This window comes from Eschrichtius robustus, chromosome 3 (genome assembly GCF_028021215.1).
Source record: "Eschrichtius robustus isolate mEscRob2 chromosome 3, mEscRob2.pri, whole genome shotgun sequence".
Taxonomy (NCBI): domain Eukaryota; kingdom Metazoa; phylum Chordata; class Mammalia; order Artiodactyla; family Eschrichtiidae; genus Eschrichtius; species Eschrichtius robustus.
In genome coordinates, this window is record NC_090826.1 from 165,024,125 (window position 1) to 165,040,966 (window position 16,842).

At 52.2% G+C, this 16,842-nt stretch overlaps 1 protein-coding gene across 3 annotated transcripts in view; it reads right to left on the reverse strand.

Moving 5' to 3' along the window:
• The window catches only part of COQ8A (coenzyme Q8A), a 50,626-nt gene extending 34,249 nt beyond the window's left edge, over positions 1 to 16,377 (reverse strand). For 2 of the 3 annotated variants that reach the window (XM_068541727.1, XM_068541728.1), the window contains exon 1: positions 16,049 to 16,183. The gene's annotated coding sequence lies outside the window, so the exon portion shown is untranslated. Of the gene's footprint in view, positions 1 to 16,048; positions 16,184 to 16,361 lie in introns of those variants that run through there. The other variant, XM_068541729.1, reaches the window with a different exon arrangement.
• Positions 16,378 to 16,842: the final 465 nt, after the last annotated feature.

A 16,842-nucleotide genomic window follows, 5' to 3' on the forward strand; every position in this document is an offset into this window, starting at 1 on the left:
CATACATACATACATACATAAAACAGGCAATCCTGACAAGCATTAAGCAAATGAAGGCATCATAAACCTTTCCATAAGGACCCACATAGGAATTTTATTTGGGGGGAGGGTTCCCGTATGCACCCCCAAGCCCCTCCCTTCACAGCCAGAACTCACCATCTGTCGCTTGTCTCTTCTCACGAGGTGACAATAAGCCAGGGACAGTGCATGAATTTACTAAGCCACTGTTCAACCCCCTTCGTAAGTATAAAGTGTGACAAGGCAGACCAGCTCCCATCCAAGCAAAGCCAGAGTGTCTATACCTCCAAAGCCAGCACGCCCTCCTCTTGTCTCTTCCCATCCTGAGCTGCCCCAGAAGCCATGGGATGACTGGTGTAAGGACCCAAAAGCAAGCTGCACAGCAAGCCCTTTGTCTTGGGGAGGGTGTGTGAAGCTCACTGAAAAGCGTTCTCCCGAGCAGCCTTCATCCCGCAGCTGCTGCATGCACATCACCCAATGGCTCACAGGCATCAAGCTCGGCATGTCCAGAACTGACCTCACCCCCCTTACCCCGCCCACCCCATGCTCCCCGTCCTGAGCACTGCGACCACCCCCCACTTCTCCCCAACCCTTCCCACCTCCCCTAGTCCCCCAGGGTGCTCCCAGCTGGGCAACCGCAGCAGCCCCTAACTGGCCTCTCTGGCCCCCGCCTTGCACAGGAACGCATGTCTTTCCTCCTCACCAGATCTCAACTCAAACAGCACCTCTTCTGGGATGCCCTCCCCAACATGTCCCATCCCTAAAGCCCATCCATGTCCCCCCACGGCTCCCTGTTCTTTCCCCAAGGTAGCAGTGACCATGCTCTAAACCTGCCTATGTACCTGTCTTTCCGCCACACTGGGCTGTCAGCCAGAGGAGGACACAGACCACATCTGTTGTCCCCTCTCTGTATCTCCAGCAACTAGCACCGTGCTTGACACAGAGCAGACAGAAATGAACTCAGCTGGTCCCCCCAAGGTTTAAGAAAGCCTGCCATTTCTGGAACTGACTCACAGCTGCTTGCATTTTTTAATCTACATATGGAATCAAAGGTCTCTTAGGAGGCTAGTCTGAGGCAGGGTTCTCAGGCTTTAGTGGGCATCAGAATCACTCGGGAGACTTGCTAAAACACAGACTGCTGTACCGCCGCCCCGGGTTTCTGATTCTATAGGTCTAAGATGGGGCCTGGAAAACGATATTTCTAACAAATTCCCACCTGCTGCTGCTGGTGGTCCTAGAAACGTACCTTAAGAACCTTGTTCTGGAGGAAGAGGGGAAAATGGAACAGAGGTGGCCCAAGCCCAAGGTCAGGCAGGAAGTCTAAACAGAGATCCTTTCCTAAAAGTTTCTCCCTGTTACTCCCTCCCAAAAGTCTGGCTTTGTCCTTAAGTGGAAACCTTCCACCTGCCCCTTCCTTTCCCACTATTCCCTCAAGAAAAGAAAAAGAACGTCGGAAATGAATGGGCTTAAAGACAATGACCCACAGAACCAGCCACCAAAGGAATCTCAAGATTGTCACTTTAGTACTCCCGGGAAAGAACTGTTTAATGATATCTGGGAGGCCTCAGGGCAGGGGCTCACAGGTGGCCCTCTGCCCCGTCCCAGCCAAGGACAATCTTTTTACTTTGGGCGTGAACAGTCTGTGTGGACACTGGAAAGTTCCTTTACATTCTTGAAATTTTTCTTTTTTTCTTTTCCTCTTAGAAAAAGGAAATACAGTCAACTGTTTCCTCCAAGGACTCAGAAGAGTATATGTGTTAGGGGAAAGACTTAGACTTCTGAACCAAAAATCCATGAATTTCTTTAGATGTGCCCTTCGCCTCGGCCTTTAAAATCACACCCCAGGGCCCATCACTCAAATATCTCAGGCACTCCAGGCTTCTACATAGTGAGGTCTGGCTTCAGGGTCCATCTGGCAGCAGGTTCAGAAATATCCTAATACATATCAATTTTCAAAGGCAACTAAAAACATGAAGAAGAACCCAGGGGAAGATATAAAGAAAAAGAGCCTCTGTCCCCCCTCAAACCCCACCTCATACCCTCCCCCTCCCAGGTCAGTCAGCCCCAGCCAGGCCTGGCGAGTCAACCTTCTATGGTGAGAGACAGGCCACTAGGGTCACTTATTCCCCACAGCTGCAAGTCACCTCTGGAATGCCCCAAACCTGCATGTCTACCACTAAAGTCCCCTTTCCCTGTCTCCTTCCCAGGCCATCCTGCCTGATAGTTCTCTAAGCATCCAGCCAAATTCTGTCAAACTGCATTTCCTTAACAGTGGATGTGTGATAATGCAGCCACAAGAATGTAAATCACAACATTGTCTAAGACTGGCTACATAAATAGTGGTACACCCATTAGATGCACTGCTATGCAGCCATCTAAAATGACACTGTGAAAGGTATTTATTGACAAATAAGAAAGTTTACTATATATTCCCATGTAGGAGAAACGCAGGTTACAAAACAGTATTATCCTTTATTTTGGAGGGAGGGAGGGAGGAAAGAAGGGAGGGAGGGAGACGGATGATAGAAACAGAGCATGCAAAACAGGAACACTGGTTTTCTCTGGGTGGTAGAGTGATAGATTCTTATTACTTAATTTCCTAAAATTTTCTACAAAGAACATGTACTACTTTTATAACAGAAAATAAGTTATATAAAAATAATCTTAAATATCTGTTGTTAAAATAAAAAAATAAAAGCAAGCACACAAAGGTGTGATTTAAAGAAACTATCCCACATCCCTGAAGCGTTTGTCCTGGGCGGGATGGGCAGAGGGTTAGATAGCAAATCAGAATGCTATAAATACTACCTCTCTACACCCTTTAGCCACTGTCCTTCATCAGCAAACAACTGCCCCTGACAGGCCACCAGGAAGGTGGAACACGGCCGCCCCACTTTTGGGAAAGAGGCTCAACTGCCCTTCTCAGAAAGTGGTGAGAAAACCACTTGACAGAGGCAGGTCTAATGTTGGCCCCTGTGTTAAAAGACAGAAATAATTAACGGTACTTTCCCCCAAAGAGGATCCTAGTTTAGAATAATGTAGTAAGTGCAACGATCACATTTTTCTGAACCAAAAGTTAAGACATGTATGGGTTGGCAAAAAATTTGTTTGGGTTTTTCCGTAACATGACTGGTGCCCTTTTAGATCAGGGGTCAGCAAACCATGGGGCCAAATGCAGCCCTGCTGCCTGTTTTTGTAAATAAGCATTTACTGGAACTCAGCCTTGCTCATTCATTTAGGTATTGGAAACAGCTCATTCATTCACATATGCATTATCTATGGCTGTTTGGGGTTTTTGGGTTTGGTTTGATTTGGTTCTAAGCTATAACAGCACGGTTTAAGCAGTTGCAAGTGAGAACTATGGCCCACAAAGCCTAAAATATTTCCTATCCAGCTCTTTTTTTTTTTTTTTTTCTATCTGGCTCTTCAAGGAAAATTTGTTGACCCTTATTCTAGGACAACAGTGTAAAATGTAACCACAACTGTCCCAGGAAATCTGGAAAGGTCACTAGAGTTATATCAGAGCAGCCCAACAAAGCTGGTGTTGGGGCGAGTACCCCCCCATTACAGCTCTGCTCCTGACCCCAGAAGATGGGTACCTCACCAGGCACAGAGCTGCCCACCACCCAGAGGCCCTAGGGACAAAGGGAGGGCTCTGTGGTGACCACCTTTTACTGGGTCACCCAGAACAGGGCAGCCGAGTTCTGCGGGGGCGGGGGGGGGGGGGCGGGGGGGGGGAGGGAGCGGCGGCAGTTGGAGGGGAGACACAGGCAGACACGATGTCCACTACTGTGGGGCTGGCGGCCTCCTGCCCTGGTCCAGGCAGCTCACCACAGACCCCACACGGGTCTGAAGCCACAGCCCTTGGGTGGCACAGCGGAATTGTGCCCCGTAAGGAAAGGAGCTCGTTTCTGGGCCTCAAGCTGTCTCCTGGGCTAAGGACTTCATGTTCCTCCAAAAGCCATTTCTGGACTATTGGGATTTTTCTTGGAACCATTTAAAAAGTATACACTCTTATGCCAACACACTCAAGAGCTTGTTGAATAGCAGGCACTCTGACATTCTCCTCCAATGAATTTCACCAGTTCCCCAAACATTTTTATTCTGTGAGAAGCAGAAAACCAGCACAATGTGATGATAACTATATTTAGCTATTATTTACTGGGAGTTTATTATATGCCAGGCTGTGTGCTAAGTGTTCTATGTGTATCACCTCACTCATTTTTAACAGGTAAGTACTATTATTTTGCCCATTTTACAGATGAAGGAACTAAGGCACAGAGAGGTTAACTAAACTTGCCCAAAGTCACACAACAAATAACAAGTAGAGCTAGAACTCGAATCTATCATGGCTCAGGAGCCAGGCAACCATTTAACAGATAAAAGGAGAAAACAAGTAAGAGTGTGTTTTGATGTCCTAGACTGCAAGCCTCCATTCTCCACCCAATGGGTGATTAAGAAGACATTCTTAGGGGCTTCCCTGGTGGCGCAGTGATTAAGAATCCGCCTGCCAATGCAGGGGACACGGGTTCGAGCCCTGGCCCGGGAAGACTCCACATGCTGCGGAGCAACTAAGCCCGTGTGCCACAACTACTGAGCCCACGCGCCTCTAGAGCCAGTGCTCTGCATCAAGAGAAGCCACCACAATGAGAAGCCTGCGCACCGCAACGAAGAGTAGCGGGGTAGCCCCCGCTCGTCGCAACTAGAGAAAGCCCGTGTGTAGCAACAAAGACCCAACTCAGCCAAAAATAAATAAATAAATAAATAGATTTATTAAAAAAAAAAAAAAAGAAGAAGAAGACATTCTTAGGATTCCCTGGTGTGTTGCCCCAAGGTGGGCAATGGGCTGGGGCCAGGGAGGGGGAGATAATAAAGCAGCAGAAGGAGAAGTTCCAGCCTCTAATGATAATCCAGAGAGAAACCCAACGCTGTGTATGAACCTGCACGGGCCCGGGAATCCAAAGCACAGGTGAGTAGCACAGAGGGTCCCAGGTGGTCTTTCCTCCCACTGGGGAGCAAACGTAACTGATTACAAATACCAACCTGCCAAGCACGGGGTCCTGAGGGCAATTTCATTTTCTGACCAAAAACCCACCAAAGTTTTCTGCTTAAAACATTAAAAAAGATTTCGTTCAGGAAATGATACTGATGAAGCCGTCAAGATGCTCTGGAGTTGGGCGTCCCAGGTTCAAATCCTGACTCTGCTGCTGACCTAAGTAGTCATTTAAGCTCATCTTTGCAACTCAGTTTCCCTCATCTGTTCTCAAGAGGAGTGGGTTAGATAATCCATATAACAGTACTTAGGACCCCAAGTGCCTGGCACACAGTAGGTGCTCAAAACCATTAGCCGACATGATTATTATTAAGACCACACGGACACTCTGGAAGGACTCACCAAGTCACTCAGACTTGGTGAGACCAGAGGGAGCACAAATGAGACCAGTGTGGACAACCCTCTTACTGATTTACACCCCCAGCACCCGGGCTGGGTACAGTACCAGATCTGACTCGGGGAGGGCAGAGTCGCCCTCTCTCGGGGGCCAGGGAGGCTTATTCAGCTGTGGTGTGAGGCATCATTCAGGAGAGGTGGTCTGGTGTGCTGGCGGCCTGCTCGGAGTGCCTAGGACAGCCAGGACATAAATACCGCTGGTAATCCTCACCATGGTCAATACCACTCTCAGAGGAGATAATAGCACAGGAGGCTTTCGCCAGGTAAGCACAGGCTTTCGACAGTGCTGGGGAACCCCTCTGACCCCCACAAGTTCCCTGTCTCCAAGCAACAGCCCATCTGCTGCCAGATTAACCTTCTCCAAATCCATTTTCATCATGTTAACCCCTGGCTCAAACGGCTCGTAGCTTTCTACAGAATAAGCTCCAAACTCCTAAGCCTGAGGTTGGAGGCCGAAGTCAGGACCCAGGCCTCCCGTCCAGCCTCCACTTACACCTGTGCCATGTAAGCGCTGCTCCAATTCCTTCCCTCTCACACCAAGCCCTTCATCCCTGCACTTCTAAAACTGAATGAGGCCAGCCTCCGGGCCTGTGCATCAGCTCTGCTCCGCCCAGCCAGGCCACTCCAGGCGTGTCCCGGAACCTGTTTCCTATAATCTGTCTCCTCACCTGGATATTACGACAGCATAAGTTCTTATTATGTCCAATCTAAATAAGAGAGGCAGAAGTACTTTGAAATGTATGAACATGTCATACATATTCAAGGACACATTTCTAATCAGGCCCTAATTTACTCTTGGCGCTTATGATTTTGTCTTCCCATCAGCTGATGTAAATTTTCCAGTGCTGGTCAGATTCTGCCCCGTTTTGTAAGTTATCTTTGGCACACACAAGTCTTTCCAATAATAAGCCCCTTGTGGGGAGGCTCACATCTCACACACCTCTGACTCTTTCCCCACCTACCTCCACACACAGACGGACCCTGACCACACAAATACAAGTGTCATCTGCACTGTCACACAGGTAGGTGAATAAGAACCCTGGTGGGGAACCCTGGAGCTGTAGTTGAGGAGTTTATCTTAAACTAAAATCAGATATTTAAGGGGTTGTGTTTAAATCTGGCCAAAATACTGTGGGTGGCTTTGGGAGGCTGACTGATGGCCCCCCAGAGATGTTCACACCCTAATCCCCAGAACCTGTGACTATGTTCTCTTATGTGGCAACAAAAGGGACTGCTGAAAGTGTGATCACGTTACAGATCTTGAGATGGGGGGATTATCCACCTGGGCCCAATGTAATCAAGGGTCTTTATGAGAGAGAGAGAGAGGCAGGAGGATCTGAGTCAGAAGAGGGAGATGTGAGAAAGGCAGAGGTTGGAGTGATGCAGTTGTGAGGAAGGAACCACGGCCAAGGGATGCAAGCAGCCCCGAGAGGCTGGAAAGGCAAGGGGAGGGGCTCTGCCCTTGAGCCTCCGGAGAGAATCTGCCCTGCTGACTCCTTGATTTTAGCCAGGTGATACCCATTTCAGACTTCTGACTTCCAGAACTGTAAAATAATAAATTTGTGGTGTTTTAAGTCATTGAATTTGTGGTAATTTGTTATAGCAGCAATAGGAAACTAATGCAGTGGCTATTTTTAAAAGATACATCATTGTGTTGGGAAGAGGGGCGATATTCTAGAATAATTTCCAGATCATTCATCTAAAATACCTTAGTTTAGTCACTCCACAAGTGGTACTGAGTGCCAGCTAAGTGCCAGGTGCTGTGGTAGGTTCTGGCATATCCCATGGGCAGCTCAAGACACATTCTTGTTCTGATGACAGAGTCCTGCCTGCTTTTAGTATAAGTATGCCCCATTCGTCTACCAGCCTCTTTCCCAGGCTCGGTTCAACACTGAAACCATTATGGAGCACTTACATTACATGCCAGGCACTGTGCACAGCCTGGGGTACCGCAACATCCAAGTAAGAGCCTGCACCCCGCAAAATGCTCCTCATCAGTTCTTACATTCTTAATCTTTCAAAACACTTTCACTTTGGATTAAAGATTTCAGTGAAATAGTATTAATAACAAGAACAGCTACCAGTTATTACTCCCCTTCTGTGTGTATCACTTTTTATTACTCCTAATCCTACAGCAACCCTGTGAGGTATTACTGTCTCCATTTGCTGATGAGACTCAGCTCCGCAAGGTAAAGAAATCTCCTCTAAGTCCCAACGCTGTCAGGGGCTGGCCTATCCATGCCTGTCTGACTCCAGGCTCAAGTCCTTTCCTCCTGCAGCCTAGGAAGTGAGCAGGTAAGAAACCTGACCCCAGGTCAGTAACATGTTTTTAAATCAATAGTCACTCTCCTGGGGGCTTCCCTGGTGGCGCAGTGGTTGAGAATCTGCCTGCCAATGCAGGGGACACGGGTATGAGCCCTGGTCCGGGAAGATCCCACATGCCGCGGAGCAACTAGGCCCGTAAGCCACAACTACTGAGCCTGCGTGCCACAACTACTGAAGTCTGTGCGCCTAGAGCCCGTGCTCCGCAATAAGAGAAGCCCGCACACCGCAACGAAGACCCAACACAGCCAAAAATAAATAAATAAAATAAATTAATTTAAAAAAAAAAAAAAAAAAAAGAAATGCCTTAAAAAAAAAAAAAAAAAAGTCACTCTCCTGGAAACACGGCAAGGTTCATGCCCTGGTTGCAGAAAATTGTAAGTCATAAAAATCCAGGAGCTGGCTGGGCTCTCAAAGGCCACCTGGCCAAACTCCCTTTCTGGAAAGCTCCTCAGCTACCAGGTTGAGAGTGTTAGGCCTCTCAGCACCAGCGATCCCATGCCAGTTCTGTCTCAGACCTAAGTGGGAGAAAGAGGCAGGAGCCCCACGCTGAGTCCACTCTGGGCGTGCACCTCCGGAAGGAGCTGTTGGGTACGTGGCCCCCAGCCCTGCCACGCTGACTCCCGGAACCATGCTCCACCAGCAGCACCCCCAAACACCACACACAGGCCAGGCACGGACACCTGTGCACGTCACTGGTGCAGACATTAAATTAACGGGTCCTGCCACCGAGGGCCCGTGCAACCCTCTGGCACTACAAGCGTACACAAAACCCCAATAGTTTTTAAGACCAGTGAGTTAACCCTACGAGGGACGACCCTAGACAGACAACAATACTCAGGAAGAGAAATGAGAAAAGGATGGACAGAGGAAGAGGCGACTGTCTCCTCACTGACCTCCACTCTCCTTTGCCGGCAGAACTAAGGCCGTGGGCCCAGGCCTGGCCTTCAAGGCCCTTCACTGTGGACCCCAAGACATCTTTCCAGCTTTTATTTCCTACTGTCTCCACCCCACACCAGCGCTTCAGGCAGAATGGCTCATGCCCCAAAACACACACACACACACACACACACACACACACACACACTTTCCTACTTCCACGTGCTGCTCCCACCTCCTCCCCTGGGACACCCTTTCCTCTGCCAAAATCCTACCCATCCTGATGGAATGTTAGACGCTCCATAGTGTCTGCCCCCCATCCTAAAGTCACCTCTTGTCCTCTAACGTCCCTCATCTCTTAATGGCCTAAGGTCACCTTGCCATGCCCTATATGACTCTTTGCGTACCTGTCCCGTCTCCCAGGCTGCATGGTGCGCTCCTGGAGAGGGGATCTCTTACCCAGACCTATACTCCCCTTGAGGGTTGGTGCTGTACCATGTCCATACCAGGAGTTTAATACCCACGGGCGCCCAGGGGCTCCCCAGCTTCTCAAGCTCCTTCTTCTAGAACCCAGAACCCAAGAGACACCAGGGATGCTAAGCATCTGGGAAACGCTCTTTCTGTCACCAATCACCCTGAAACCGCCACCAGCCAGCGCCATGGACACAGCGGCAGCGGCACCCTGTGTTAAATGGGGTGAGGGCAGAAGAGGGAGAATGGAGGAAGAACGACGTCCACAGGGGCCCGGAGCCTGCTCACATGCGCACACAGACACTGGGAGGGAGGGGTGGCAGCACACCCAGGATGCGGCCCGTCTACTGCGTCCTCTGCTCGGTCCCACTCCTTGCTTAGAAGAAGAGTGAGAGGGAAGAGGGACAAAAGACAGCAGGCCTGGCTGACAGTGAGCTCACGCAGGCTGGAACAGGGGCACAGCAGGCCTGACCTGTACGTGGTGCCCAGCCCTTGCTTTACCAAATGCTGGCTGTAAACACATTAGGGGGCAAGAGCCACAAACTGCTTTTTTGATCTCAGACAGATGAGATGTTTGCTCCAGCACCTGTCAAACAGTAACCACCTGCAGGTCACAGGGCAACCTATTCTTACCTTCACCCTCCCCTGAGCCAGGACCCGGGCCAAACGCAGAGAAAACGTGCCAGGCAGAAAGCAAACACTGGCTTGACCCCAGGATCTGGATTTAATGTAACAGTTCCGGATGTGTGAACAGACCCCAGGACCTCCCATCCCGCCCAGCAGACTGCAGAATCACTGCCGTCAGGCCCTCCGGTTCCCAGACAACAAGGGTACTACGATGAGGCTGATGGAGGAGGGTGGCCAGCTAGGCCCGGGTTCCAGGCCCACCCTGGGCACCAGCCACATGTGACCCTGAGCACACCCGCTCTCCCTTGGGCCTGAGTTTCCTCGTTTCCTTATGTGTAAAACAAGGCGATTGACCTAGATGATTTCCAGTTCCCAGAGATTAGGACACGGCCGTTTACCCTGAGCATAGAAGGTTGACACAGGGCTGTGCTGAAAATTGGGATTTAACAGGTTCTAGAAAGAATCATACACAAAAGAATCTGAGTACTAACCCTTCTAGACGTTCTATGGAAATAGCAAGTGAGGAGGGGCAGACCTGCTTCTCGGGGGTGGTGAGGTGGGGACCACGCGGCTTCTCTCAGCAAACACCTCTGGGAAAATCCAGTGGGCGGGGCAGGGAGCGCGCCCCTTCTCAGACGGCCAGGAAACCCACCCTGCCCCGTTACACACACACACACACACACGCACACACCCTCCTCAGAGGCTGGCAGGAGCCCCGGTCCCCTTCAAGCGCCACCCCCAGCCCAGTCTCCCCCTCTCACATCAAGCAGAGGGCCTCACTCACTGCAACTGACCTCCTGTTTCCTCAAAACAGAGGCAATCAGATGTGCTCACCCTCAACCCTCGGTCCGGGTCTCAGCCCTCCCGCCGCCTCTCCTCCCATCCTATCTCCTCCCCGCACTGGCCGTTCCCCTCCTCCCTCTCCCTCCTCCTCTAGGACTTTGCCCCTGACCTATTTTTAATTTTGCCTTCAATGTCTCCTTCCGCAAAAGCTTTCCCCCTCAAGCCCACAAACGCCGCTCTCGGCTTTCAAGCACCAAATACTGAAAAACCTCCCGCTGACTCTGCTTCTCCTTCAGCCTCATCCCGGCCAACCCTGCCTTCCCTTCTCTCTCAGCACAGGCTGCCGGGCCCCGACCCCGAGCTCTCCCTCTGTGGCACTCACAACGGTCACCCGATGGCTCCATCCACCTGAGTCAGCACCACCCTCCTCAGCCTTTCCCGCGGGTCCCACCCTCTCCCCTGAAATCCTCTCCTGGGTTCCCATGGCTCACCCGGCCCCTCGTCTCAACCTCCCTCACCAGCTCCTCTTCCCCCTCCACGTCCACAGGAGTCCCCAGGCCTGGTCCCCAGCGCCATCCTCCCTGGTCTCTACGCTGTCCCCTGGGCTGCTTCAGCCTCCCCATGGGCTGGAGGCTCCCCCAGGACCGTGCATCCCATTCCCAGGCCGGGCAGGCCATCTCAACCACTGGCCCAATTCTAGAACAAATCCAGTTATACACACGCCACGTCTCTCCCTCCAAGTCCCACCAGCACCAATGAAGGGGCACAGGGAACCCGGGGGGCGGGGAGGACGGAACCGTTCTGGACCTTGACTGTGGTAATGGTTACATGACTATATGCATCTGTCAAACTGCACAACCGCACACTAGAAAGTGTGAATTTACTATATGCAAATTATACCTTAATAAAAAAGGATAGGAAAAAAGTCCCGCAGGCACCTCAACCCCTTCCCGTCTAAAACTAACATCACCATCTTCCTGCCGCCAGCCCAGCTCTGCCCCCTCTGTTTTCAGCAGTGACACCACCATCCACCCCAAACAGTCCCCACCCCTCCTGCCACTAGAAATCTCAGCCCAGTGGCCGAGCAGTAACTTAGTCTAGAGATTCCACCTGCACAGATTTATAATCTCTTGAATCTACGCCTTCATTCCACCTCCCCACTACCCGCCACCTGGGACTCAGGCCGCCCTCACTTCTCACAGGCCGCCTCACGGGTCTCCCTCCCCATCCACCTGACCCCTCAAAGTGACCCATTCCAAGACCCATTCTGCACAGCCTGCCTGCCTGAGTGCCCTCCCCTCTCCTCCCCACAGCAGCGCCCACCTTTGCCCCTCCCTGCTCAGGCGTCAGCTTCGGATCCTTCTCTCCCATGGAAACCTGTTCGTCCTTCAGGCCCTAGCTCCTAGACCTCCCAGCACAGGAAGGCAGTTTCCCGGCCCTTTTCCAGCAGAACCAGCACCGGTGCGCCCTGGGTTCCCACAGCAGAGGACTGCACCCGCCCTAGGTCCTGCACAGTCTGCCAGTACCCACAGGTACCCACGTCCACTGTGCGCATGCCAGGGCAGGGAGCCGCCTCCCTCTCTGTCAGAGCCCCCTAGGCTGCAGCTGAGTTGTGGGCGCCCAGGGAACCCTTTCTGGCCTGAACTGAACTGTCAGCTGAAAATTACCAGGAGCCCTATGCCAAAGCCCCACTGGCCCCCCGACCCTACGGAAGCACAAGTGGCAGCAATGCTGATCAGACTATCCTGAACTCCTAAGGGCAGATCACACAAGCTGCTTCAACAGGAAGTGGGGTGGGGGACTCACCCCAATCTGCTCCCTAGCCCAGCCTCCCACTGCTCCCCTCCCACTCCCCACCCTCCGGCCAGACTGCACTCACCCCTACCAGGCACTCACCCACCCAATGCCTCTACTCAAAGGGCCCACTGCCTGGACCAATGCTACTCAAAGAATGGTCCTTGGACTCATATTGTCATCCTCGATGAGATAACAGGAGCAAGCGCTCAGAAACCTTCACAGCAATTTAGCACTGTCAGGACATGTTTACTGTGTTTTGCAAAAGCACTGGTCTGCAACAAACTGGGAAAAAAATAAAACCTGGCCTTCAGCACAGAGCGTCTGGGAAGCACTGGCCCCTCACCCCTCCAAACTCCCGCCTCCTCCTGCTGACATCCTGCTCATTCTCAGAGTCCCAGCTAACATGCCTTCTCCTCCAAGCGCCTTGCCGTTTCCACCAGCCAGAAGTGGTCTGATCTAGACCCCGAGTCCAAACCACACTGAGGGTGTTTAGGTGGTATCTGCACACCCCTTATGACAATTCCCTGAGGTCCGGGAACCAAGGAATTGTTCACTTTTATATTTCCAATGTCACGCTCGAGGCAGACAATCAATCAATATTTGTTCAAGGAGTGAATAACCCACAATTCTAGAGTGGGCTTTTCTTCAGGGCAGGATGTGGAGAAGCACCAACCCTTAGAGCACACAGGGATTTTCCAGGTTTCTACCAAGTGCAGCCCCTCTCCCTCAGCCCAGATGGAAATGGGATATTTTAAAAAGCAAGTCGAGGACTCCGTCACTATTCACTACAACAGAACCTACAATACCCTGAAAGGGCAAGGTGAGTGAAAAACACTCAGCTTTCTCATGAATCCTTCTCTACATGCACAGAGTAAAAATAAAGCACACCCAAGTATGAAGAATAAAAAGAGATTTTTCAGGGTCATTTCCAATGTTAGATATTCCGTGGGCCCCTGACCTCAAAGCAAAAGGTCAAGGGCTCAGGAGCCTGTAACCCCACAACAAACATGCTTGTGGACAGACCAGTGGATACTCACTTGGGTTTGAAAAGTGTGGGGAGCAGCCCACCCAGACACATCAGGGTCTGCCTCAGAGTCAGCAGACCCCATCCCCCCAACAGGTGCAACTCCTCAAGGAGCAGGGCCCTCACACTCCCCCTCTCCCACTGGCTCTTCTTTCTACTGGCTCTCCCAGGTTCCTGGCTGTTGTTTAGCAAGAATGCTGGAACTATTTCCAGATGCCACTGTCAGATCAAGACAACTCTCTAAATATTCCTGTCTAATTTTGCGCACAGCTCTTGTTTCAACTAACAAAGATAATGACTCAGTGCCCACGGCTCTTGATGGAAAATCATCGTGCCAAGTTTGGAGCTTCCCAATAATACGCTCCTCTAAACTTCTTTCCGAGAAAAGAGAAGTGACCTCCCTGTCCAGATGCTTTTCTATAGGCAAGAAAGGGCACCCAAAAGACACCCTAACTAACCAAGGAATGTTATGGGAAAATCCTGATACATCCCCATAGGATCAATTAACAACAAGAAAAACAAATTCATGGTAGGGGTTTCAGATGTTTTTCCTTGCCCTGTACAATAATCACCATTCTTCACTTTTCTGCGTCCCCACCAGTTTGGGACTTTGAGGTTTGGGGCATAAATTCTGGGTTACAGTGAAGGCAAAATCTAGACTCAGAAGTAGTGTCTTTCCCTGCACAAAAAGAAATGGCTCACTGTCTCTGATGCTTCAATCAACTGTAAAAGAACTGTACAAATTGTACACGTGTCCATTCTGCACTCCTGGGTAGCCTCTCTCTTGGAGGAGTACACGGCACATGTACATACCCCCACATATATGTCTGAAATGCAGCCACACACTTACTCTCTGCAGACACAGGCCTGGCACCCTCCCACATCATAAGACATGTCTCAGCAAACCAGTAAGGATGAGCAAAGCATCACCTTGGAAAAGCCACTTATGGATAACTGAATTGGCCTTTCTGCCAGCATTCAGACAGCATAAACTTGTTTGCTCACTATTTAAAAACTGCCCCATGGTTATTTCATATGTATATCTCCCACAGTCTTGCAAAGTCCCCAAAGACAGAAACCACAAGTCTCCCACTTCTTTTGTACTCTGGACCCAGCCAGTCACTGCCATGCACCCAGCAGGCACAGCAAATGACCATGGGTTTCTACCTCCTATCTCACTCCTATCCCCCCAGGTGCAGAGTGGGGGACTCCATTAAAGCCCAACCTACAGGGCTTCTATCATTGGTTTAGGACAGAGATGCTACCCTTTACATAAACCTCTCAGCCAGTCATGGACAGGTCCTAGGGGGCCTCTGGCAGCATGGGAAGACTCTTTTTACGGTTTTACCTCAGTGGTTCTCAACCAAGGTTGCTTTTGTCCTCTAGGAGACATGTGGCAATGTCTGGAGACATTTTTGGTTGTCACAAATAGTGTGTGTGTGTGTGTGTGTGTGTGTGTGTGTGTGTGTCGGGGGGGGGGGGAGTGCTACTAGCATCTAATGGATAGAGGCCAGGGATGTTGCTGAAGGTTGAGAAACCCTGTCTTATGTGACACACACGTTAAGTGCTCAAAGCACCTTAGTTCACTTTTCCTTTGAGTTGCCCAAGGTCAGGCCCAAAATCCTAACCCTGCCTTGTCTGCATTATTTGCAAAGTTGAAAATGCCCAAAGACATCACCAGTCTTAAAGATGCTGGTCCTGAGAACCACCAGCCCCCCCTTTGCTTCTTCTCCGGAGAAGGGCCCTCCTGCCAGCGTGACCCACCCATGCACAGCATGACAATTGGCAGGCTGGCATCAGGCATGCTCAAATCCTTTGGCAACAAGTTAGACCTGGCAGGCCCAGCTCTTCAGTCTTCTGTCACGCACACCCAAGGCGCAAGTGAGCATGGACAAGTTTTCCAATGGGCTGCAGGCCCTACCCTGGATGAGAGGCTGCACGTAAGTCTCTCACCCTTCAGAGGACTGGCACCTGTCATCCAAATGGAGAGCTCCAGCATCCAGGCCTGCCCCCGCAGCATTTTCCATCCCACAAGGCACGTGGGAGAACTGGCCTGGGTTTGGCAGAGGGGCAGAGACTGGGCAAAGGCACGAGTTTAGGCAATTAAGCCCAAACCATTCACAAGACCCCCAGCGTTTGGAAAAGTAGGAGGAGGGGCCAAAGAAAAGCCAACGGAGGAAAGGACCAAGAAGGGTCCTCTTTCCCAAGTTCACCCAAAACCCCCAACTGTGGAACCCAACAGCTGGCTCGGGTCAAGGGAGTCAAAGTCCTGACACAAACCTGGGGCCAGGGGCAGTTAGCGCCCCTGAGACAGTGCAAAGGGGTCTAGGCGTGAAGAGAAATATTATCATGAGAAAGCGAGGCAGGAAAGCAGTACTGGCGACCAAGAGACAAGGCATCAGGTCACCGGGGCTGCTCGGCGCGTTCCGGGGACCCATGGCTCCAGCACGCGGCCCTCGGCCCCTCCCCGAGACACGTATGGGCTAAGGTGGGCACGGGGGTAGGAGACAGCCGCAGGGCGCCCAACGCGCCGCGGCCCGGAGCTTGGGGCAAATGAAACTCGCAAAGGGGAAGCCGCGCTGTTACTTGAGGATACAAGAAGGGCCCAAGCGGGTGGTGAGCGCAGCTCTGGCCGCAGGCAGACGGCGCCCAGGGCACGCGGTGGGCGGCAGCCTTACCCGGCTGCAGGAAGCTGGGATCCGCGGTCACCTTCGCGCAGCCCCCGCGCGCTCGCCGTAGCGTTGGCACCTGGCACGCGCTCCGGCTCTGTTTACCAGTTCGCCCTAGCCCAGAGACCCAGCGCCGGGAGCCCCGCCCCGCAGGCCGCTCCCATTGGCTGCACCACCACCCACCCCCAGTCCAACGTCGCGCGGCGCGGGGCAGCGTGCACGGCCCGTGCGCTCGACCCGCGGCCAATCGGGACGGAGGGCAGAGAGAGAGGAGCCAATGGGAGGCCGCCCCAGCGCGCGGGCCCCTCCTGTTCTTCCCTACCGGCGGCCCTTTCCTCCAGTTGGGAAGGCTGGGTAAAGGCCGGGTTGCAAGGGTGGGTGCTCGATGCGAATGCACCCCGAGAACTAGCCTTTCGGCAGATGAGGCGGCGGGCGCAGCCGCGGTGGCTAGCGGCTGGATGTCACGCCCCGGCCGGTGCTCGCTGGGCTTCCGAGCGGGACTGGAGGGGAGGCGGTGGAAGGAGCTGAAGTGACTGCAGCGAGCCGCCCCGTGGTCTCCTTTATGTAACGAGGGCCCCCTCCCAGTTCCCACAAAAGGCTCCCACAGAAGTCGGAAGCGCTGTGGGCCGCTAAGTGCGGGCCCGCCTCCGGCGCCCGGCCCCGCCCACATGTTGCGTTTCTCTTCTGGCTACCAGTGTTGGCCCTGTGGGCGCGTCCCAGGCTGGGTCGCCGGAGCAGTGGCCCCGGTGCGTGCGGGGTCGTATACCCCTGTCGGCAAGGCTCTTCGCGGAGGCCGGCCCTCC